This window comes from Panthera tigris, chromosome A3 (assembly GCF_018350195.1).
Source record: "Panthera tigris isolate Pti1 chromosome A3, P.tigris_Pti1_mat1.1, whole genome shotgun sequence".
Taxonomy (NCBI): domain Eukaryota; kingdom Metazoa; phylum Chordata; class Mammalia; order Carnivora; family Felidae; genus Panthera; species Panthera tigris.
Window position 1 is genome coordinate 130,475,335 of NC_056662.1, and position 25,836 is coordinate 130,501,170.

Consider the following 25,836-nt stretch of genomic DNA (forward strand, 5'->3'; position numbering starts at 1 on the left):
CACGGAACCTGCTTGGGATTCTCTGGCTCCCCCTCCCTCTGCCCCTCCCCTGCCCCCTCTCGCTCTCTCTCTCTCTCTCTCTCTCGCTGTTTCTCACAATAACTATGTAAACATTTTTTAAAAGTTTGAACCATAATAGTATGATCCTTAACAGAATTGTTTTGAGAATTAAATGAGCTAATATATAGAAGCACTTAGATCAGTGCCTAGCACGAGGTAAACACAACATCACAACTAACTTTTATTATCCTACTTACACTAATTATATATTATTAGGTTGTATATACAGATAATATACATACATATAATACATGTTTGCGTGTGACATGTATAAATATACAACATCCATACATAAGATACATGTTATACGTCATATATAATCATAATTACAATATATACATATAATTAACCTGTATATAGATAATACGTATATAGGCTATTAACCTAATTATACTAATTGTGTCTTCTCTTGCTCTACTGTTTGCAAATGGAAATGATTTATCGAAGCCATGCTGCCTGAAAGGTATGAAGGTTGCATCTTGAGGTTTGAACCCAAATCTTCAGAATCCAAATTCTAATCATTGCCACAGTCAGACTTTCTGTCACCTTCCCCCAAAACCATTCTAAATGGGTGCTTTAACTTCAATTAGCCACCACGTCAACCACCCAAGGCGTCGTTGTGGAGAGCAGAAAGCTCTTGGCTTGCAGTCAAAGCACCTGTGTCCCAGTGCTGAGTAACAGAGCTGGAGAAAAGCCTGCTGAGTTTAGGTGTCTGTCGCGGGCTTAAACAGGTGCCTGACATGCAGACAAAAAGTCAAGGCTGGGGGGCGTGGGTGGCTCGGGTGGTTGAGCATCCAACTCTTGATTTCAGCTCACGTCGTGATCTCCCGGTTTGTGGGATCGAGCCCCGCGTCAGGCTATGCAGACAGCGTGGAGCCTTCTTGGGATTCTCTCGCTGCCTCTCTCTGCCTCTCCCCCATGTGCTCTCTCTCTCTCTCCTCTCTCTGTCTCTCTCTCTCTCTAAATAAATAAATAAACAAACAAATAAATAGAATAAACTTGTTTAAAAACTCAAGCCTGGAGATCTATCACAAGGAGTCATTTGTTGAGGGAGAGAAGGTTCCTGAAGCCCCAGGAATGAATGAAACGGGTCAGGAAGAATGGGTGGGTTGAAGGAGAAGCAGGCTGGAAGCACAGGATAGAACACAGGGCAGGACAAGGGACCTACTCGCAGATTCAGAAAATGCCCGATGCACCTTGATGTTGTCGGTCCAAGGCGCTGATGTAGAGCCTAGAAGGAGAGCTCGTGTCCTCCCTGGCAATTGCCTTTTGCGCCTCCCGCGTAATGCAGATTGGCTCTGAGATAAGCTATCTAGGACTTTCCATGTCTCTGCTGGCTGCGATCCAGCTTGGATTTGGCATTTCCCAGGGTGTTAACAACCATGTCTGTATTTGGGTTCTGCACTTATTAGGAGTTCTCTGAAAATAGCCTCTAGCAACTTCTGCTCTTTCCAAATGTGAGGCTGAAAACTCCTGCAGCTGAATATAATTTTCAACGCTTCGCTTCTCCTGGGAAGAATCAGGGTGGGGATTCACGGTGGTGCCTTCGAGGCCCAGAGCGCAGCATCCTCTGCGTCTTACGGGGGTCACGCCAACGGTAGAACGGCGCTAGGTCGTGCCTGGCGACTGCAGGTTGCAGACTTCTGTAGCTTAGAACTTTAGCACTGGTCCTTCCTCCCAAGTGAAGATTCGGGCCAGGTCATCAGCCACAAGAGAAAGGGGAGAGAGAAAGAGATTACTAACACTGAACATATATTCGAATGCTTCCAAAAATTATGTAGACAATAGAGTGCGTTGGGGCAAAGCCCCGCTAAAATGGGGAGAAAATCATACCTGAGGACCGCGCGTCCAGCACGTGATGACTTCATGAAATGTTAGGAGAGAAAGGTTGTAAGTCCACTTCTTGGATCAGACAAAAGTTTTTGACGTGTACTAGGACCCGGACACCGTTTGGGCATTTTCCTTAACAGTCCCCCGCGCTGGAAGAAAGGTTTTTTAGCACCGCTGTCCAGATAAAGGAATCTGCTGTTCGGAGAAATTAAGTAGCTCCATCCAGATCACGCAGCTAGAAATTAATATAGTCGGGATTCAAACTCGGGTCTTCCCGGCTTCTCATGCCCATTCTTGGCTGGGAGATGCATCGAGCTGCACAGAGACACAGGGTCCCACATCGTAATCATATCTTCTAGAATGAGGCACGTGCACACATTTGCAAGAGAGCACGCTGGGGACACAGCCAAGAGACCACTGGGTCAAGATGCAAAGATGTGTGAGTGGCCTATTTGACTCTGGGAGCAGAGAGGTCCGGCAGGTTGCTTATCAGCCCTTGAAGGCGCAGAATGAGCCACGAGCGCTCTCGAGAATATGGCAACGCCGCGGAGCGGAGGGATGGGAGCGTCTGAGAGAAGATGACTTGCCTGCTGAGTTGAAACTGAGCACCTGTGCAGCGAAATGACAAGTTAGCTTATTATGTGGCCCCTGACTGGGCCACCAGGTGCTCAAGATATATGGTCGAACACAATTCTGGGTGGTTCTGTGAGGGTGTTTGGGATGTGATTAACTGTTTGTGTGTGGACTGAGTAAGGGGCATTGTCCTCCCTAGTCTGGGTGGGCCTTACACAATCAGTTGAAGGTGTGAGTAGACCATAAAGGCTGACAGTCCTGCGTAAGAGAGGATTTTTCCGGCCTGACCCACCTTCGAATTGGCGTTTGGGCCTTTTCCTGCCTTTGGGTTCAGACCGAAACACTGGCTTTTCCTGGGGCTCGAGCCTGCTGATCGACTCAACCTGAAGATCTTGAAACTTCTCAGCTCCCATAATTGCGTGAGTCGATTCCTCGTAATAAATCTCTTTCTATACATACGCATCCTGTTCTGTAGGTTCTGAAGGCCCGGGCTAATACACGATGACATCAGAATTCCAGCCTCAGTGAGGAATTGGTGATAGTCCCGAAATCAGAGCAGGTTTGGGGGCAAGTGGATTCAGTTCAGACATGAAATCTGAGGTGGGTAAGAGCTAGGAGAGAGTTGGATGTGTGAGCCAAACCCCCAGGAGTGACATCAGGGATGAGACCAGAGACGTGAGGGCCCAAGCAAGTGTGTGACAGTTGAGGGCATGGGCTGGATACCCCAGGAAGAGGGTCAAGGACCGAGCAGTCTGCTTAGGTCAGAAGCCAATGACACACGCCCTGAGGAATGTGACCCTGAATGTATCCCCTCCAAGCACAGAAGATGTTTCTCCATTTCCCTGCCTGGGAACGGGATGAAAATTCCTAAGTCACCTTCCAGAGAGAGATTCTATGAGATGGCCCCACCCACAAAAAGTTAATCACACCCATGTAAGAGGGCTGCCCTCTTACATGGAGCCCTGACCATTGTTCGGGATCCGCTCAGCATTTTCAGGCTCGCTCACTCGCTCTCTCCCTCTCTCTCTCTCTCTCTCTGCTTCATTTTGTGCTCCCTCAATATGCTACCACCTAATTTCCCCGGTCCCTGCCATTCCAGAACATAATTCACCACTCCATTCCTAATGGATTTATCTCCTGCGACCATGGAGGACTTCTGTGTTCCGGTCCATTCCGATCACGGGGAATCCATCCATCAGACAGGACGAAGCGGAATTTGGGGGAACCTGCACTAAAAGAGATCTCCTTGCCTACATAGATTTAGGGGCAAGTGAAATCCTCCTAGGATCCTGAATACAGCTGTTTGCAATAGACACGCTGTTTGGTTTTGCTTTGTTTTGTTTTTAAACGTTTATTTATTTTTGAGAGCGTGCGGGCGGGGGAGTGGCAGAGAGAAAGGGGGACGGAAGATCCGAAGGGGGCTCCATGCTGACAGCAGAGAGACTGGCCTGGGGCTCGAACTCAACAAACCGCGAGACCTGAGCCGAAGTCGGACGCTCAACCGACTGAGCCACCCAGGGGCCCCTGCCCGTTTTGTTTTTGATGCGACAGGTTCTCTCTGCTGCTTTCCTCCTGGGCTCTTCTTTTGGGAGGTGGCCCACCGTCCGTCCAGTGGCACTTAACGACTGACAGAGCCCCTGCTCACCGGAGCTAAGGAGGCAAGCGAGGTAAGAGCCACCGGGCATAAACAGGCACCTGCAGGGCCACTGGGGGGTTCCTGGGTGTCCCAAAGCCCAGTGACCAGCAGGTGGAGGCCGACTCAGGCACCGCGTGTGAGTACGCAGGGCAGTCCGCACCACGGGCACAGAAGGTTCACCGTCCCGGCTGCTCGAGAGCCCACGCAGGTCCAAGTAACGACCTGGGTCGTACCCGTGAAACAGGGATCTTCCAGCTGTACCACATTCTAGACTCCAGTGAATCAAAGCTACCGGAGGCCGGCAGACCGTTTCTTTTCTTTGATAAATGACCGCGAGAGTGAATAATATTCAGGCTCACCCACCTCGAAGGCAGCTGTTCTCAGGATTAATTGGAAGGTTGGCCTGCGTAAGCCTCCCATATTTCTTTGGAAAGGAAAAAGAATCACGAAATCATGTGACCTTCATATTTGGTTCATGACTGGAAACAAATCTTCCCCGGCCACCGGGGCCAAGGACGCTTGCGGGGAAATGAAGCAGCGGCCGTGTTTACTAGGGCACTAAATTGTGTGATTAGCAAACGTGATTGGAGGGACGGAGCAGGAAGCGTAGATGCCAGCGGGGATGTGCGGCCAGATTTCGGCACGTGGCCCTCCGCCGGTCGTCCCCAGGCTCCCCGAGAGAGCGACTGGGGAGGACATCCCGGAGCGAGGAGAAGGCTGAGGAAAAGGTGAGCACAGTGAGGAGGGGTGGAGGGAGGGGCCGCGGAAACTCGGCAATTCCAGGCCACTGGGTCCATTCTTCTCTTCAGAGACAGGGAAACTGAGGCACGGGAGGGCAGCGACTCTTCCCAAGATCATACGTTCTTGACAGTCAGTGATCATTCTACGTTTGTGGTCAATTACAAACTGACCCAGAGTCACTCCGCCTTTCTTACTCCCCTTCTTACCACCCAAACACTCGGAACATGGACCCACGTGCACACGCAGTAGAAAACGTAACGAAGGTATTTGAGGAAAAGATATACTGAGCTGAACTGAATTGAATCGGCGATGGCACACCGGCCCGTCATCGTGGAGCTTTGCATGACCTTGCACTGTCTGGGCTTATTTGTTTAAAATGAGCCCTGGAGGGGCCCCTGGGTCGGTCGGGCATCTGACTCTTGATGGCGGCTCGGGTCACGATCTCACCGTTCCTGAGTTCGAGCCCCACGTCCGGTTCTGCGCTGACAGCACGGAGCCGGCTTGGGATTCAATCTCTCTCCCTCTCTTTCGGATCTTCCCCTGCCTGTGCTCGTGCTCTCTCTCTCTCTCTCAAAATAAATAAGTAAATATTTTTAAAAATAAATAAAATGAGCACTAGGTGTGATAGGAAGTGACGAATCCCTAAATTGTACTCCTGAAACCAATATTATGGTAGCTAAATAGAAGTTCAATAAGAATTTCAGGGCGCCTGGGTGGCTCAGTCGGTTGGGCGGCCGACTTCGGCTCAGGTCACGATCTCGCGGTCCGTGAGTTCGAGCCCCGCATCGGGCTCTGGGCTGATGGCTCAGAGCCTGGAGCCTGTTTCGGATTCTGTGTCTCCCTCTCTCTCTGCCCCTCCCCCGTTCAATGCTCTGTCTTTCTCTGTCTCAAAAATAAATTTAAAAAAAACGTTAAAAAAAATTTAAAAAAAATTTTTGAAAAAAATAAAATTAAATTAAAAAAAAAAAGCAGCAAGAACTCCCTGACCCTACCATCCAAGCCCAGAACTAGACACTTCTAATTAACATTTATCTTGTGCTTCTCCCATATACCAGCGTCTGTCTCCCCTCCCCCACCAGAGGTTGTCTTTCTCTGAAGGACGTATTTCACTTAGCATAACACTCTCCAGCTCCATCCACGTTGCTACAAAGGGCCAGATTTCATTCTTTCTCCTTGCCACGTGGTATTCCATTGTGTATATAAACCACATCTTCTGTATCCATTCGTCAGTTGGTGGACATTTAGGCTCTTTCCATAATTTGGCTATTGTTGAAAGTGCCACTATAAACATTGGGGTACGAGTGCCCCTCTGCATCGGCACTCCTGGATCCCTCGGGTAAATCCCTAGCAGTGCTGTTGCTGGGTCATAGCGTAGATCTATTCTGAATTTTTGAGGAACCTCCACGCTGTTTTCCAGAGCGGCTGCACCAGTCTGCATTCCCGCCAACAGTGCAAGAGGGTTCCCGTGTCTCCACATCCTCGCCAGCATCTACAGTCTCCCGATTTGTTCGATCATGAGTTGCTTTTCAAAATGACTGCGTTTCCACTGCAAAGTAGCAGGAACACCACTGACCCATATTCCTTGCAAAACACGGAAATGTCAATTTTGCCAGTCAAATGGATCCCAAAAGGCATCTCAGTGTGCTCTCGATCTCCCTTTCCATACGTTTATTCATCCGATGTGTCTCCTCTTCTGCAAGAGGCCTGCTTGTGCGTTTGTCCGTATTTACTGGGAGATTTTTTTATATTGGCACGAGGGGTTCTTACTCCTAGAGGTGGGCAGTTACTGACGTCACGTTTAGGACCCCCTAGTTTGTAGCTTGTCTTTTCACTTCCTTGATGGTGTCCTTTGGGGATCAGAACTTCTTAATTTGAATGCAGTGTAATTTATCAATCTTTAATTTTGTGTGGGTGGATGGGATTTTTAACCCATAGCCAATCCTGCATCACAGTGTGCATTTCTTATCTTATTTTTAATCTCATAAACCTGGTGAGCAAGGCTTTAACATCATTTCGTAGACGGGGAATCTCAGTATTGGAGGTAAGTCATTTGCCTGAGGGCACAAAGCCTATAGGGGGCTGAGTGAGGACTGAGCTCGGGTCTCCTGATCAGCAGGATATCTCAGCCCCACATGGCCTCTCCCTGCTGTGCCAGGAATTTATCCATTCATCCTCACAAGAAACACTCAGTGTAGGGTCTCCTGTGCATTATCCATAGTGCTAAGTCCCGAGGGCAAAGAAACGGAGTGTCATCTGTACCCTTGAAAAGCTTCTATCAGGACTGTGCCCAGAAAAGGCTTTTGATGAGACAGCAGAGTTCAGACTTAAAGGAAGAGTAGACCTCATTCAAAGTGCGGAGAGATACAGAGGGAACAGGAACATTCTAGGCAGGGGAAGCATGGGCAGCGGTCAATAGCAGGCTGTCCGTGTGGGGCAGGGTGAGGGTCGTGGAAACGGCGGCCGGACCCACAGACAACGGTCCGATTGTGAGCAGGATGTGTCACACTAACTGACAGGGACTTTATCCTGTAAGTAACGCATCTTTGACTTTGAAGCTCTGAGATCTGGCCTGCAGAGCCACCTTATCCCCCCAAATTCCTTCTGAGATCTCCTTGAAGATTTCTACCTGGCAGAGAGGACACCCTTTCTCCGGTCCTCTGCGCCCAAGGGCTTTTCCCCCGTGACACATCCTGAGATTTGGTGAGCAAAGCTATCATCCTCGCTTACCAAGAAATTCATAGAGTCCCATCCTTTCTACCCTGTGACCATCGTCGTCATGGACCATCCGGTGAACCCTTGTGGAGACGGTCAACCTCAATGGCAGCCTGCAGAACAGACAACAAGGTGGAAAGAACGCAAGCCGGGGGGGGGGGGGGGGTTCGGTTTCCGGTGCTTCCTCTAACAACCGTGTGACCACGGGCAAGTTTCTTCATCCCTCTGTGATCATTTCCGCTCACTGTCCTGAGGACTTGGGGAGCTACCGAACATGTCTAAAGCAAAGGGAACATCCAGCGGATGTCAGTTGACTCCTCGCCATAACAGAAGTTCAAGATCATACCCTCGAGGGACGTGTAATCTAGACAGAGAAGAAATCCCCTATTGAAACCAATTCCAGAGACACTGAACGTGGACCCTAAACAAGAACTCCTGCGTGAGGAGAGATGATGGACCCAGCAGCCTGGACTCTGAACCCCAAGCGGCAGCATCCTTGGCATGGGGGGTGGGGGAGCGGGGGAGGTCTTTGACCCTGAGATTCCGATGGCCCCGGGGAGGCCCCCGGCAATCACAAACAGGCTGGGTGAATTGCACGTGGCCCTAAAACAAGGGGGGAAACCTGAGAAGAAACAGTTCTCATCTTCCAGAATCCTCCTTCACCAGAGAGTTGTCCAGTCTTCCGGTGATAACAGCAAGAATCACAATAAAAATAGATCTAATGCGGAGGAAGTGGGACGGACTGCTGGCAGGTTTCAGAGGCCCTCGACTGGACGTGGAGACACCCAAACGCTCAAAATAACCTCAAACTGTGCTTTCTCTGACAACCGCTTGAATCTGCTTAGAAGAACTTTTCGGCTGAAGGTAACGAGTCACGGAGGAGAGTCCTAATAGAGAACAGACGGAAACTTCCCTTCAGTCCCACACGCACACATTCGCAAGCGTGAACCTCTGAAGTTGGGAGAAAGTAGAAACCAGGACAGGTCGTAGCTAGACGTGGAAAGCGGCCAACTGAGCCAAAGTAGGAGAAGACGATGCAAAATACACTTGTTCTCTTCCGTAGGGAGGATGGTCGCAAGAACGTTCCCTCTACTAAGCCGTACACCAAGACTCGACAAATTCCAAACGAACTGATTTCGAACACTGGGTGGAAGAGGCCCCACAGCGCAGTTCTCCGCCTGCTTCTGATGGGTTCTCCCCAAAAGTTTTAAAAGACAGACCCCCCAGTTCTGGGTCATTTTTTTTTCCAGCTCGGGATTCCCATAACACGCAGGTGCTAACTAAGCATTCGGCTGCCCCGTCTCAGCACGCCACAGGATTTCTCCCAGAAAACTCCTCTGTCTCTGGCTCAGAGGCCCCGGAGGAGACAAGCCTCCAGCATCTCCCGTGGGGTGGGATTTATCTTATTCAAGACCTTCTCACGCTTTCTCTAAATTTAGCGGCACTGATGGGGAAAGCACATAATCTTCTAAATTCCTGTCTTTGTGTATAACATGAGGGCATGGGGCAGAGAAATAGCTAGATGTGTCAAGAACTTTGTATCCCTCCTTACCCCTGCCTCTGACGGGATACAACATCACATTTTGCAACTTCTCATGCTTGATTACTTTGCCGCTGGGGCTCTTTGTCGGCTTTTGCAATTTTGTTCTTCGGGTGGGTCCTCGAGAGATGGAAATCCTGCACTCCATCCACCACCATGGCCTGGAAGTCCCTATATCAGAAAAAAAAAAAAAATTATTAAGAAGCTTCTCTATCCCCTAGCCTAGGCCGGCCTTGCTGGAAATCAAGGATAATTAAATAAGATCCAGCCTCAGGAGTCTTTTTTGATCTAACAGTTAGTTATAAAGACACGGTCAGAAGCTACAGTGTAAATAGGAGATATTTATAGAGAATGATAGAAGTGAAGAAATGGCTTCTTAGGGAAAATAACAAACTGTACCCTTCCAGATAGTATCATAGTAACAATTGGTACCACATCTCGGATTTCAAAATGCTTTCACGGTCATGAGCTCGCCTGAACCTCACCCAGCCCGGCGACCTACACAGAGTAAGAAAAACCAAGTGACTCGCCTGACATCCGAGCCAAGGGTATGGTAAACCTGGAGGTGTCAGGGAGGGTCTGGAAGGAGATGAGCTAAACATTCACCAGGAGCTCAACCAGAGAAACCCATACAAGAAAAGGCTGATTCACACAAGTGTAAGCTGGGTGAGATATTCATTCATCAAGCAAAAGTGAACCGAGTGCATGTTGAGTTTTTGGTGAAAGAGTCAGTTCTGTTGCATCCAATAAGCTTTCCCAATGCCAATGGGACCAATTATATTATAGGACATTTTCAGGAGTAAAACAGTTCCATAAGTTCAACAAAAAAGTTGCATGTTTCAGAACAAGAGAAAGTCTGGAATGTCTCTGGCAAAACAGGTCGTAGGTCCCAGGGGAGGCTCACCCTAGCTCAAACACAGCCTCCTCTTTTTACTACTGGATCCGATTCCAGACTCCGTTGCTCACTAGAGAAATTAGGTAGAAGATCCGATGAGGTGCCGTGCGGGTCACTGAAAGGCAGAAGTATCTGATGGCTGATTTTTGAGACTCGTGACGTGACGGTCAGAGGTTAGACGTGGAAGAACAGGCAGGGCAGGTCTTTGGGGTTCAAATTCCAATTTGTCAAACCTGAAGCAGGACCTACACATTCAGAATCGTAAGAAATATTGGAACGTAGTAGGTGCTTAATTTTTAAAAGTACATATTAGTTCAGTAAGGGCGTGGATTCATTTGCGAGGGCTGCCACAAGAGAGGACCACAGACCAAGTGGCTTGGACAACAGAAACGTATTTCCTCCCAGGGCCAAAAACAGAGATCCTCAACCAAAAGGTTGATGGGATTTCCGAGGCCGATCTCCTTGGCTTCCAAATGGCTAAATACAACACGATGTTTCTCTGAATGAGTGAGTCAGCATGAATGAGGAAAGAAAAAGTGATATAAAAGCTTCCTATTATGGACTGAACCCCAAAATTCACATGTTGCAGCCCTAACCTCCAGGAGAACTATATTTGGGGATAGGACCTTAACTTAGGTAATTAAGGTTAAATGAGGTTATAAGGATGTGGCCCTAATCCAATGAAACTGGTGTCCATTTGAGAAGAGGAAGACACTAGAGAGGCTCACCAGTGAGAAAAGACTGTGTGAGGACACAGGAGAAGATGGCCGTCTGCCAGCCAGGAAGAGACGCCTCAGCAGAAACCAGCCCGGACACACCTTGACCTTGCACTTCCAGTCTCCAGAGCTGAGGAAATAAATGTCTGTTGGTTAAGCCCCCTCGGTCTCTGGTGTTTTTTATAGCAGCCTGAGCTGACTTAATACACTTCTTTTCTGAGGTCATTTGCCAAAAAAGGAAACCTAGGTTTTCCCCTGGTTGGGGATTTTAAGTTGGGTTCTCTACAATGTATCCAAAAGTTGAAAACGAAAAAGGGAAAGTAGTCCAACATGATTGTATTTGGATGTGTGTGGGACTAGGTGCTTACAGCCACAGGGGTACTTTCTTCCACAAATACTTCGTAAGAGAATTAGCCATGAGCCAGATATCATCATGTATCATCAAATGCAATCCTTTCTTCTTCCTCAAAATGCTACTAGTGTTAGGAATTGACATCTCCGTTTTTAAATTTGAGAAAGAAAGAGCCTCAGAGACTTCATGCGACTTGGCCAACCAAGGTCAGGCATATGGTAGAACTGGGTTTTGGAGGCAGGTCAGGTGGATTCCAAAGACTTCACACATACCCAGGACCACGCTCTCGTCTTCACGATAGAAGAATCGCAAACCCTTCGCTCCTACAATGTGCCTGGGTCCGTTCTGAGAGATTTGCCCATTTAATTTAAACTTACACATTGAATTAATGTTTAAAACCCATTTGATCTGCACGCAACCCATTGAGGTAGATACTTTTATTATCCCATTCTGCAGATGAAAAATGTGAGACATGGAGGGGCTGAGTGACCCAGTGTAGGTCACACCCTGCATCTCTTCATATGGGCTGAGGTGACATCTGTCCTCAGCTTGGGGGCCACATGGCCACGATCTGCTGCATTTTGGCTCCAATGGAGGAGAAAGAATCCCATGGGAGATGGGGGGTGGGCGGGAGGGAGAAAGCTCCCAAATCCTTTCCCTTCCTTGGATCTCACTGCCCTGATTTCGACTCACCAGCAAAATAGACGAGACTAAATGTTAGGATGTTTTTATCCGCATAGAGATTTTTCTCCAATGAGAAGAAAGCTAACTCCTACTTCGCTCCTCTTTTGACACAAAATTTGATTTCAATTACCCAAAACTTTTCCTAGTTCGCTTTTTTTCTTTTTAACAGAGATCTTCTTTGTAGTTGAGAAACCCGCCAACAGCCAAGTACGTCCGGCTTCAGAAAGCCCACCGTGATCTGTGGCTTCTGAGAGTCACGGATCACCACCCCGTTGACTTCCGTCTTGCAGAGCGGTCAGGGGACCCGAAGGGAGAGGCTGCCTGCTTCCAAACTTCTATTACGTCATCCTGATGGAATGTGGACACAGGGACTTTGCAGGGACTTTACGCTTAAGCCTTGTTTTATTTAAGTTTATATCGTTCTTAGAGACTTAAATCTCATCCACTGTTGCTTGGAATCCAGGCTTCAGTTGGATTATGGCAAAGATGCAGCAGACTTATCCTCCTAAAAGCTGAGCTCGGGGAATGGTTAAAGCCATCCTGCCCCAAGGCTCAAAACGAATCCTTCAGCTTGTTACATTTTAAAGATCGCCAGCAGTCAGCAGGCTTTAGATTTATGTAACCGAAGTTATATGCAGGAACAGCATGTGCTGGTTATACAACAAATGCTCATGCGAACTGGTTAAAATAGGACAGGTAAATCCCATGTTGAAACCCGGAGCACAAAGGCTCCCAACAGCTTTAAATATCTGTTGTTTTCATTCATAACAAGGGGATCATCGTTTCTCCGTCCTCTCCAATAATAACAGACATGACCGAGTGTCCACAAAATGCCACGCACCTCACCATGGCTCAGCAGCAAGAGCAAAGGCTTTGCAGTGAGGTCAGGCCGCTTCGTATGTGACATTCAGCAGGTGTCCCCGCCATGGTTGGCCCATCCATCAAGCCTTGCGGAGCCGGTGGGAGAATTAAATGGAAAACATTGCCAACGGTCTGACACAACGGGGGTGCTCAACAGGGGATCGCTTCCTAGCCTGCTGCCCCTTATCTGATTTTATTTACTCCTCTTGGCAAGCCGGAGGAGAGGTGTTATTCCACTCCCCAATTACCAGGTGAGGAGGCTGGAGCCTGCTGCCGAACCTGGCCATGTTTGGAAGCGGCGGGGGGCGGAGGGGGGACTTTTATGCTTCGCTCCTAAGAGGCGTGTCTCAACTTTACAAGGGCACAGGCTGTCCCATTTGTGGTTTGTGCGGGTCTTTTGACGTCTCTTTTCCTTCTGGCCGCCCGCCATTTGGCCCTTTCCCTGCTAATTAGCACCTCGACCACAGTACAGCAGGGGAAATCCAAAAAGGTGAGCCTCGGTTAGTAGCTGAATTGTGTGGTTTGAGAGCTTTGGAGGAAAGATTAAAAAAAAAAAAAAAAGTTTGGTAAAGAGAGAGGTATCACACCTGAGCAGTGACATGAGTGTGTGAAATCATATTTAGAGTTCAGTTGTCTAATACCTGGCCTCCCCCTGCTAGGTGATTGAGAATAGATCATTGCATTTAAGAAGCCTTCTGATCTTCAGGGATTCAATATGCCGTTCATTTGTACACTGAGGCATTGAGAATGTCGCTCAGAATCATATCAGCATCCCTACTCACCTTAGCCATGACCACCAGACTGCATTGCTCTATATTTACAATGTCTTTCGTTGGCAGAGAGTTTTATGGCCAAGAGTATTCACTCACTGCTGAGCTGGAATGACCCTCGTCCTGGACCCAGCAAAGCAGAGGCTGCGGACGAAGAGATTAGATTGGTTACAAGGAATTCTAGGTCGGAATCCCTGGGTCCCACCCAGGCAAGTTCATGTGAGCCCAGACCGAGAATCCACCGAGGAGAGAGGTAGCATCTCTTTTTGAAACAGGTTTGCAATGGAGAGGAGAGAAATCACTCAGGAGAACCACTTTTCAAAATCCAGCTGAGTATCTACACTTACTCCCAACTCAATGCATTGCTCTTTGCAGCTAAGTTCACATGACATCTTGAATAATACGGCTAGCTGAGTTGATGAGTGCTTCCACGCTGATAAAACTAAATCCTGCAAAGATAGAGGACAGTAGCACTCTCCCAAAGGCATTCTACAAACGGTTTGCCAAACATAGCAAGAAGTCTGTAAAGTGCTCCTAACCCTTGATTTAATAGTTAACACTTCTTAAAGATAATTTTTTTTTTGGAGACAGAGAGAGAGAGAGAAAGGGGGGTACAGAGGGAGAGAGAGAATCTTAAGAGATAAGACCCAGCGTAGGTCTTAATCTCACGACCTGAGCCAAAGTCTAGAGTTTAATGCTCCGCTTACTGAGACACCCAGGGGTCCCTGAAAGATCATTCTTATGAAACAGTGTAAAAATGCAAATCAGTACGTTTCTTTCCACGTTTACGTAGATGATGGACAGAACTGGGGACGGTGAATGCTGCCAAAACAGGCATTGGTTAAATTCATTTAGTCCATAAATATGTATTGCACACCTGCTCAGGTCAACCATTATTCTGGGAAGTTCTTTCCTGGTTACAACAGAGAGGGCAGAGCGCAGGGGCACAGGGGTCCCAGGGTGGGCAAGAATAGTGGGGAGAGGAGCTTGGGAAGTTTTCTTCCCTTTGCTAAGACCATCTGTGGGAGAGCTCCCCAATAAAGTATTCCACAGCCGCTAAAAACCATGTTCATAACAAATTTCAGTGAGAGAGAAACAGGCTCAGCGTGTAAAACCACATGAAAAAGCATCGTTTGTCCATAATTCTCTCAACTGTGCAATATGTTTGAAAACTTTTTATAATATGAAATCGAGGGGAGACACATTTTATGCACATGTCCACACAAACGTGTATATATACCAAAATGTGCAGAGTCGTTACCTTTCAGGGGTGACTCTATGGGTGATTTTTACATATTGTTATTTTTTGAGGTTTATTTATTAACTTTTGAGAGAGACAGAGCGAGAGAGAGAGAGAGCGCACTCATGGGGCAGAGAGAAAGGGAGGCAGAGAATCCCAAGCAGGCTCCGTGCCATCAGTGCAGAGCCCGATATGGGGCTCGAACTCACGGACCGTGAGATCATGACCTGCGCCGAAATCAAGAGTCAAGACGCTTAATCGACTGAGCCCCCCAGGCGCCCCAGATTTTTCATTCTGTTTTATACACTTGATATGTTACCCACACCCCGTGACCCTGCCCCCAACTCGTTAGCGAGAATCTCAACTTCCTGAAGCGGCCGCTGCTTGCTTCCGATGCTGCCTTGACCGTGCCGTGGGCCAGGTCCCCCTGTTTCGAACCCGCACCCTTGTTGGGCGGCCTCCGCGGCAGCTGGCTGCGGCCTTTCCCCCACCGCTGTATCTGCCACCTCTCCCCACTCTTTTCCTAGGGAAGCACATCGCTTAGCCCACCTGGTTCTGTGGCACGCTCCCTGGGGTCCGGTCCCCGCAGAGCCTCTACGGTGCAGCGCTCACCTCCGGGACCCTCCCTGCCAGGGCCTGCCTGTGCCTCAGCTCCCTAATTTGCCAAACTGGGAAAATACCAGTACCTAATTCATAACGGTGCCGTGGGGACAAAATGAGTTCACGCCCGGTATTCAGAATAGTGCCTAGAATGTAACACGCTCTATAGGGGAGTCTAATTGTCATTGTCATTACTACAACTGCTGGTATTACCCCCGCGTCTACGACGATCACCCCCAAGCCCAGATTGCTGTGCACAACAAGATACAGAGCATTAGGGACAATGGAGGGGAACTGGTGTGGACAAAAGCATTTATGTCTGCAGTCCCGGGTCCACACCCACCTTCCCGGGCCATCTCCCAGGTGACTGGCTGCCAATCTGACCCTCCAGGACAACGGCAGGTCACCGACCACTATCCCGCACCACGCTGCTCTGTGCTTCAGAAACTGGGCCAGGCTGACCTCTGACCCCAGAGAGTTTGTCCTAGAAGAATTAATTTGTAAGCCATGAGCAAGGCCCATCTCCTTCCCTGCTCCAAGATTTACATCCTCCCAGGATAATTAAGCACCGGCACATTCCCTCAGTGGGGAACCCCCTCCTCTGCCCCCCGGGATGTGGCTTGGTCTTAAAGCCCTCAAAAGTCATATAAAGTCATAAAGTAGTCTGACATGGCTGCATCTGTAGTTGTTTTTTTTAAGTCTCTGCTGCTCGGCCTTATCATGGGCATCATGTTAAGTATATTTCCGAATTTGATGCAATTAACAGGTGCCACCTTCATAATGAAAAGGAGATGACGGACGTGAACGGACTTCGTGTTGCTGTTAAAATGGTGTAGATGTCTACGTGGTGCCACAGACATCAAGCAGACTTAGGTTCCAAAGTCCACGAACGGTCATCGGTTAACCTGACGGTGTTGGCGTAGCTCTTCGCAAGGCTGCTCTAGGGCGTTCCAGCTCCTTCTAGGAAACAGTTGTCAGAAGTCATAGATGTCGTCCTTTCCGAGATGTAAAAACAACAGCAATTTGCTATTTTTATCAATTCCATCTCTTCTGGGCCTATCAGAGTCAATAATCTGAACTGGGACAAAAATAAGAGACGACTTTTGCATTCAAAGTCTACGTGCTCAAAATCTTAACCTTTGCCAAAAAAAATTTAAAAAACAGAAAGGAGCTGGCCGGGTTGTTGCGCAGGAATGTCATTCAAACCCTTAAATCCGAAATAACTTCTGCTTTTCCAAGTCCCACTTATTTTTCCGAATCAACAAAGATATCTTTTTCTACATTGTTTCCACCCAATTTTGAAACGCGCCTGCGAAATTTCTCAAATAACATATTTCATGTGTTTCCTGGAGATGGGAAATGCCAGAAAAACAATCCAGGGGGAAGAGGAAAAAAATTCGTAGATCTGGCGGGCGAGAGAGAATAAATGATGACCTCTCTCCCTTCCAGCAAATGTAAAACTCTCCATACTTCTGCAGGTACCAGTTTAATAGCCATCAAAACCGTCTTACTCATTTATTTCCGGAGCCCGATTTACATGGGTGAGCAAGGGATTGCATTTATCTTCGTGAATACACAGACGAGGGCGTTATTTGACTCAGTCAGCGGCCTCCCTGTCGGTAGAGAAGACATTTTGGAATAAAACACAAAGGCTGGCATGTGAGAGCTGGCAGGGCCCTCGAGGGCTGTTTCGTTAAAGCCCAGAGAGGTGACAAACCCGCTGAAGTTTGCACAGCAACATGGTGCCTGTGAAGGATGCTCTGTCCATACGTCAAGCATCACACCCATTAGATTGACGGCTACCGGAGAAGCAGAGACAAATGAGGTGACCCCGTGAGTCTGTGTCAGGCAGGCCAGTGAACTCTCTCTTGGGTCTTACTGGAGCAGCCCCTAGAAATGTTCCTCAACATGTAGACCTTTCGTTGCCTTTTGCCTTTGGGCTTTATTTTTAGCAGACAAAGGTAAGAGCTTGGGACCAAACATCCGCTCTGTGAAACCACTCTTCCAGGGAAAACACAAGACTCTCTGGGACCAGAGGAGACCCCCCCCCCCCCCAGGGCTTGGCTGTGCATCTTCTTTCCTAGCAGACATCCCCTCCGGTCAGGCGGCCGTCACAGGCGTCGGCCACAAACACTCCCACTCTGGCGCGGTTTGCCGTTTGCAGGGCAAACCATTCCATCGACCCCTGGGACTTCTCTACTATCTGGAATCTCCCTCCCTCAAACTCCCACCGACTTTCCTCTCTGGAATCCCCCAGGCTGCACACGCTCTCCCTTCCAGCCCTTTAAATATCGCAAGCCCTGCCGAGCTCTTCCTAAGACCTTTGTACCCTCGTTAAGTATCCCCAATTCCTCTAGCCGCTCTTCGTATGACAGATCTCGGCTGGACCAAGACGCCTTGAGACAGGGTCTGTGCACGATCTCATCTGGTGCAGTCACCTCATGACCTTCGTAGCAGTTCCGTCAGTACTGTTAAACAGGTAGATGAATCATTAAATGCTTGTGAAAATCTTCTCATTAATCAGGGTATTCGACAAACAGGTAGAGAGCTCTAATGGTATTCCCGAATGGCCACAGGGATGCAAGGCTAACGACAAATGGTCTGTGCCCCCCGGGAGCCCCTGGCTTGAACAGCGGCTGTGTGTGAATGACCGCTGTGGATTACCGTACAGCATGGGCTGGCGCACAGAAGGTCTAGATGTCCGCGAGGGTCTTGAAGGAGGAACAACGCCCCCCTGAGCACCAGCCTGGGAGAGGCATTCCAAAGTGACCGGCGTGGGCAAACCCCCAGTGATCCTCCTGGGTCAGTATGACCCCCATTTCCTTTTCATCTGTAACCTTGACGGTGAGAACAACACCGTAGGGACACCGGGGTGGTGCAGTCGGTTAAGCGTCCAGCTCTCGATCTCGGCTCAGGTCACGGTCTCGCGCTTGGTAAGTTCGAGCCCCGCATGGGGTTTCTGCGCTGCTGGCATGGAGCCTGCTTGGAATTCTGTCTCTCCTTCTCTCTGCCCCAAAAATCGTAAATCCTCTGATAATGCATTTTACTCTTGAGTTTACTTTTCCGGTAACCGTGTCGCATGGTTGGTTTATAGAGAGTGCACGGGCACCTCAGAGCACTGAGACGTTTATTTCACAGCTACCCTGCTAAGCCCCACGTCCGCCAAACTGCACTAGCACAAGGGGCTTAATTTTCCATTTTACTTAAATTTAGATGCTTGCGTTTCCCACCGCTACGTTCATTTCATCCCCAGGCTTAGGCTCCAGGCGCCTCCCCTGAACTCCTGTGTCCCGGCTTCCCCTCGAGAGGAAGGCAGACAGAGCGGTTCTGCACTACGCCATCGGGAGATGGGGGAGGAAATAAAACGTGGACTTTAGGTGAGACCAGATTTCCAAAGGCCGCTGTCAGTTCTGACCTTCTCGTGTTACCCTGGAACCTAATCGTGATTTCCGCTGGAGGGGAGAAAGCCACCGAGGCGCGACGGCTGCAGGTGCCCCTTCCTGGAGCCGCCTCAGTTTTCTGATCCTCTCTCTGCTCCGCTGTCTTGCAAGAGTCACCAAAAACGTCCTTAGGAGTCACAGTTGTCGCTACGTTTCCCACGTCTCTCTGCCTTCACGCTACCCACGTTCCCCGTGTCCTCTGTCGGATCATGTGTCCCCCGTTCCTTCTGCAACGGTTACTAGAGAAGCTTCAAATGATGCTCCACCCAGCGTCTCTTAGAGGGTCAGTGGACCAGAAGCTTCTGCGAGCCTCATCCCAGCCCCGCGTTCTCCAAGAGCGTTGGAGGGGCAGGGGCCAGTCCTCGGGCACGTTCATTCTCCGCAGCAAAATATGCCGATAGCTTCCGATTTCATTTCCACGTGTCGCTTTCCTTTAATTTTTTAGGAGGCGACGGGAAGAGGAGAAGGGAAATGGTAATTGTCTCTTTTCCGTATCGTGGCATTTTCCATACAGAAGTATTTTCTGTACATTTAATGCTTATAATCAACACTATTTTACAGACAAGAACACTGAGGCTCAACGAACTTTCGTAACTTCTCTCAAAGTCGTTGGGAGCTCAGGTCTGCTGGGCTCTGAAGCACGTATTCTTTCCGCATCCTACATGCCCGAGAACTATGGGAAAGCTAAATTTGGGGGAAAATCTTGGAGGACAGCTCCTCCAAATGGCTTATTTTTCAGAGGAATCAACAGAGGCCCAGAGCATGCCAGCCACATTGGCAACACTCTGGAGTTAATCCAAGGCAGAAACCCGGGTCCCCCGGAGCCCAGCCCCTTCCCTTTCTCTTCACCACACAAGGTCCTCTTCAAGCAGACAAACCCCATGGGAAGGATTGCTTCATGAAGGTTCACCCACACCAGGTGGCCAAGAGAAGAAAAGGCAGTGCTGATTTGTAGGATAAGATCTGGGGAGGGCAGCAAAAACGATGTGACCGTAAAAGACTCGAAACTAACTTTCCTGATGACAGATAAAAGGTGTCGGGATTAAACTATGCCCAGAAAGCAAAGGTCAACTCGATGGGCAAGCCAGAAAGGCCAAATCCTCCCTGGCCAGGAAAGCAATAGAGACATTGCCTGAGCCACCCAGACGCCCCTTTTATTTTTGTTTTAATGATTAATCTCTTCCATATGGCAATTAGGCAATAAAAAACAGTCCCTTCTATAAAACCATCTAATAGGAAAATGTACCTGATGAAAGAACGATCAAAAAATTTGCTTGAGAAAGGATGCACGAGTGACAAAAGCAAGTTCTTACAAACGATGGAAATATTTGAACATGGAAAACCTCCAACGAGTATTTTCCTTCTCTAAACGGAGCACGGCGACCGAATCTGGAGGCGATGCTCTGCGGACGAGTATGATTTTTATTTAAACGGATTTTCAGAATTTAGTACGCTGACGGAAATGCTTCTGATCATTAATTAGCAAGGAACAATCATCCTTGGGGTCAGTCTACCTCGACAGCAGGGTATCTGCCTGTAATGTGATCACTGGTAGTTAAGGTCCCTGAATTAGTTTCGTTCCAGAAGAGCCAAGCTGCAGTTACAATGCTCTTCCTTCCAAAAGTAAACCACAATCAAAACTAGGTCACAGATGCTGTTTGAAAATAATGACTAACATCTGCACAGCCCCGTTATGGTTTCAAGAGTAAATTCACATCCATTATCTCATTTGATGCACATGAAAATTTGTGAGGCAGATATTATGGTTCCCCCATCAGGGCCCGGAGTCGGAATGACTTGGCCTTGATGCACAGCAAGTATGTGACAGAGTCAGTCTCCCTCATTCACCTGCAACCTGTCCTTCAAATGTACCATCAACCAGAGCTATAATGACGCACAAAAATCCCGGAAGTTCAAAATCTCCTGAAACCCAATTAACCAGGATCTATAACGGTCTAGTTTTGTTTACGTTTTTTTCTTTGCAGGGGCAAAGAGGAGTTTGGGGGAACATTCTACTTTAAAGATAGAAAAAATAACATCCCAGGCATATGGAAATACCCCCCATTTCCTGCCTGAGCATTTCAATCTCCTACACTCTTCTGGACAACGTTTTATCGTTCTAACAGGAATATAAAGTCAAGAGACACAATCATTTAAAAAAATCAATTTTATTGAATGCGGAGTTTTCTTAGTATGGGAACTTTTCAAGATTGACAGTTTTTTTTGAGGTGAAACAAGAGAGATCTTCTGGTTAACCAGGCAAGTAAATTAACAAGAAGAGATGATCATGAACTCGTGTCATTACTGGACAGAAACGATGTTGAGTCTATCGACAAATATTGGCGGGATTCTCTTTCACCTTTTCACGGCTACTTCTCTTCTTTCAGGGTTGGTAACTATAGCCAGAAGATGAGATGCCAATTGGGAATTTTCAGTTATTTTTTTTCATATGTATGTGTGCTTAAATGTTGGAATCTGGGCAAATAAAAGTGGGATTCTTTAGAGTGCTCCTGGGGAGAAGCCAGAGGGGGGACCAAGGACTGTCCTTGGTCCTACGATTCTTTCTGGGGGAAGACACTGGTTTGGGAGAGCTTGGTTCCAGGGAGTGTCTGGAAGCAAAATAGGAGTCCTGAAGTCTACAATAAAGATGAAATATAATAATATAATAAGAGGAAACTTTCTTGGAATCCAAAGCAGACTTTTCCTTCTAAGAGTTTCTGTACTTAAAATCACAGTGTAATTTTGTTTACGAGGAAAGAAAGATATTTTGACCAAAATGAAGCAGATTTGAACCATGACCCTCAGGAGCAAATATTTCCCCCCAGGCTATTAAGGCAATAGACTAAAGAGAAAGTAATTTTACATGGAAAAAAAAATCAGAGATGAAGGAACATGTAATCAAAGTCGAGTCTACACAATATCAGTTTTAAAATAACAAGATCAGTGAAATAACCAAGATCTATCTTCTTAACGCCACCAACATGGTGTGGCTTGTGCCCCCCCCCCTCACCCCGCCACTAAATTATCTAATTGATACTGGTGACCATTTTAGTCTACTAGGGCCGCCATAACAAAATACCATAGACTGGGGGGCTTCAACAACAGAGGTCTATTTTCTCACAGTTCTGGAGGCTGGACGTTCAAGATCAAGATGTTGGGAAGTTTGGTTTCTTCTGAGGCCTCCCTCCTTGGCTCGCAGATGGCTGCCTCCTCCCTGTGTCGTCACGTGGTCGCCTCTCAGTCTATGTGTCTGGGTTCTAATCTCTTCCTGCAAGGACGCTGGTCCTATTGGATTAGGCCCACCATACAACCTCATTGTGCCTCACTTTACCATCATTTTACCTCATCACCTTTGGGAAGGCCTGATCTCCAACTGTGGCCACATTGTGACGTAACTGGGGGGGGGGGGGCGCTAGGACCTCAGCATGTAGATTTGGGAGGACACAGTGCAGCCCATAACATCCATAACATGCCACCCTTGGGCCCCCTAAAATGTAAAACACACTCTCCCCATCCCAACAGCCCCCCAACCTTAACCCACTCCAGCACCAACTCCAAGGTCACGATCTCATCGAAATACCAACTGGGTCACATATGGGTGAGACTCAAGGTATGACGCGTCCCGAGGCAAAATTCTTCTGTGAAGCCAGACAAGGGATCTGCTCCCAAAACACAACGGCGGGGCAGGCATAGGGCAGACATTACTATTCAAAGGGGAAAAGTCAAGAAGATGAAAGGCTTGAGGTCATAAGCCTCTTTGGCTCCCTTTTCTGGTCCCCCAGGGAGGCAGCCCTGCCCTGAGGCCCTGGGCAGGAGTTCCATGTTTTTTGGAAGGACAACACACGTTCACAGCCAGAGAGCCCTATTGGCTCGTCCTGCAAAATCTCAGAAGCCCAGCAGCGTTCCTTCATCATGTCCTGTCTCCGTCCCCTTCGGTCCAAGCTGGCGAAGCCCTTCGGTCCAAGCCCTTCTGCTGAGACAGCTAATTGGATCCATGAGTCATACCTGTAGTCACTTGATAGCCAAATGGTTGTCCAGCCACACGCTCGGTGTTCTCTCCAGACCGAGCGTTCTCATCTGGGGCCATACAGATAGGCTGAAACATTCCAGATCTTCAAGTACTCGTTCCCTTTGGCCTAACAATTCTTTCTTCAATTTATGTCTCCCCTGTCACATTTTGTTATCAGGCAGCAAGGGGAAGCCAGGCAGCAGCCACAATGCTCTACGTAGGAATCTCCTCAGCTAGGGATGCCTGGGGGCTCAGTTGGTCAAGCGTCCAACTCTCGACTTCAGTTCAGGTCACGATCCCATTGTTTGTGGGCTTGAGCCCTGCCTCGGGCTCTGCGCTGACCGCAAGGAGCCTGTCTGGGATTCTCTCCCCCCCGCTCTCTCTCTGCCCTTCCCCTGCTGGTGCTTTCTGTCTCTCAAAATAAATAAATAAACTTAAAAAAAAAAAAAGGAATCGCCTCCGCTAAATATCCCAGTGAATCACCTACAAGTTCTACCTTCCACAAAACACCACACCCAGTTCCGCCAAGCGTTTTGCCCCCTCGTAACGAGGACCACCTTTCCTCCAGTTTCCAATAACATGTTCCTCATTCCCACCTGAGACCTCACCAGCAGCACCACTGACATTCTTGTTTCTGTCAAGAGTCTCTTCAAGGTAATCTTGGCTTTTCCTGTCAGGCACCTCCAAAACTCTTCCAGCTCTCCCCACGACCCAGTTCTAGAGCCACTTGAGTAATCTGAGGTATCTGTTAACAACACCCGACTCCACGGCACCAAAATCGATATTAGCCAGGGTTCTCCAGAGAAATAGAACCGAGAGGGCGTGCATAAACAGATTTCGTTTAAGGAATTGGCTCGTGTGGAGGCTTGTCAGGTCCAAAATCTACAGGGTAGGCTGGCAGCCTGGTGACCCAAAAAAAGAGTTGCGGCTTGAGTCTAAACTGTGGTCTCTGTCAGGGCTCCTTCCTCTCAGGAGAAGGTCAGTATTCTTCTATTAAGTCCTTCAACTGATTGGATGAGGCCCACCATATTATGAAGAGCAATCTGCTTTACCCAAAGTCTATTGATTTAAGCGTTAGTCTCATATAGAAAATATCTTCACAGGAGCCTCTAGAATAATATTCCACCAAATCTAAGTACTGTGGCTTAGCCAAGTTGACACATAAAGTTGACCTTCACAGGGGCACCTGGGTGGCTCAGTCAGTTGAGCGTCCGACCTCGGCTCAGGTCGTGATCTCACAGCTCGTGAGTTCGAGCCCCGTGTCGGGCTCTGCGCTGACAGCTCGGAACCTGGGGCCTGCTTCGGATTCTGTGTCTCCCTCTCTCTCTGTCCCTAACCCACTCGCATTCTGTCTCTGTCTCTCTCAAAAAACAAATAAACATTAAAAAAAATTTTTTTAACTTGACCTTCACAGTGGCATATGGTTATTTCTTTCCTAATTGTGATGTGTAACTCATTCTAAGGGCCAGAGGTGAACTCAAGCATAGAAACTAGGAAGAAGCATGGAATCCTGCTAACAGTCCTGAATTTCAAGTCAATAGAGACATGCACTGTATGCCAAATGATTGGCCAAATGATTTATCTGCTGTCAGTTTTTTAACTTACAAAATGGGAATCAAATCAATAACCCCCTCATCAGGGGTCAAATGTGATGATCAAAAACAAAACACTTTGAAATGTTAGTTCTTAATCACGAAACCATTTTCTCACCCTTTAAGGAGACAAGTACAGTCTAGGATGCACAGAAAACTTGGCTGTCCATCTTGGCCAATACCAAGATGCCTTGTATGGACGATTGGATGACATCATTCTTATTCTTGCCCCCAATAAAGCCAAACTTAAGTTATCACCATGGAGACTGAAGTCCGACAGCCGTAAAGGCTTTCTCAAAACGACTGTGTGTGCAGAAGGAAGTACCAAGTTCTCCTTCCCCAGGGATGTGGTTTCTATTCTTCTGATGACATTGTAGCCAACTTTGACGACAGGAGTTCGAGAAAGATGGCTTCCAGCTCAAAGATTCTATGGTATGGAATCAAAGTCACATTCGTGGAAAAGATAGACCATTATTATGAGCAAAACGTCTTTTTGTTTAAGTTTATTTATTTATTTTGAGAGAGACAGAGACAGAGCAAGTAGGGGAGGGGCAGAGAGAGAGGGAGACAGAGAATCTCAAGCAGGCTCCACACTGTCAGCACAGAGCCTGATACGGGGCTCAATCCCATGAAACATGAGATCATGACCTGAGCCAAAATTGAGAGTTGGATGCTTAACTGACTGGGCCACCCAGACGCCGCTAAAAGTCTTTTTTAAAAGAAAAACTTGCAGGACACCTTGGGTGGCTCAGTCGGTTAAGTGTCCGACTTCGGCTCAGGTCACGATCTCATGGTTTGTGGGTTCGAGCCCCACATGGGGCTCTGTGCTGACAGCTCAGAGCCTGGAACCTGCTTCGGATTCTGTGTCTCCATAGCCCTCTGCTCCTCCCTGCGCATGCTCTGTCTGTCTCTCTCTCTCCTTCAAAAGTAAATAAACATTAAAAAAAATTTTTTTTTAAAGAAAAACTTGCCCCTGCTCCCCAGTTTGGGATGAATGGCAAAAAGAAATGATGATTTAACATTGTCTTCTGAGGTCAATGAGAGAGAGAGAGATCTGGGTAGCTGATTTTGGTCAGTTTTAACCCTCTTGCAAAAAAAAAAAAAAAAAAGGCATGGAATTAATGAACCAGCTGCCTCATGCTGGACTCGTTCCCCTACGCTGTCTAATTCATCCTTCCCCAAATCCTACAGCTTTGATATTATCTCTGCAGGGAAACAGCTATGGGGGTGGCCAACAACTTGGAAATTAGAAAAAATCGAGTTAATAACAGAGAGTTAATAATAGCACCACAGACACCAGATCAAAGCTGGGATATTCAAATTTAGCTGAAAAAATAAAAAACCAGAATGGCTTGTAAGCCAAGCTATTGTGGCTGGAGCCATTGACAAAGTTAAGCTGAAAGAGCTTGGTCATTCCTAGAAGTAGAGAAAGGGACAGTCACCAAGCTGTGCCCACGCCAGCAGTAGCCAAGGGAGAGGGATCCAGGTCTAGGGATTCAGCCTGTCCAGGCTCTGGGGCAAGTTTGGCTCTAGTTTGAAAACTGATGGAAGAAGCTTCTGGAGCCTAAGGCCACGGGACACTTAA

General features: G+C 48.0%; 1 long non-coding RNA gene across 2 annotated transcripts; it reads right to left on the reverse strand.

The window, feature by feature from the left end:
- Nucleotides 1-1,769: 1,769 nt before the first annotated feature.
- On the reverse strand, nt 1,770-21,962 carry LOC122237079. Of its 2 annotated transcripts, XR_006215288.1 has the most exons (5): nt 21,772-21,962; nt 13,383-13,514; nt 9,105-9,263; nt 7,568-7,665; nt 1,770-2,499 (listed from the first exon to the last, which is right to left on the reverse strand). It is a non-coding gene; the product is annotated as an uncharacterized LOC122237079 (long non-coding RNA). The 2 variants fall into 2 exon arrangements; XR_006215289.1 differs by lacking the exon at nt 7,568-7,665.
- Between the last annotated feature and the right edge of the window lie 3,874 nt (nt 21,963-25,836).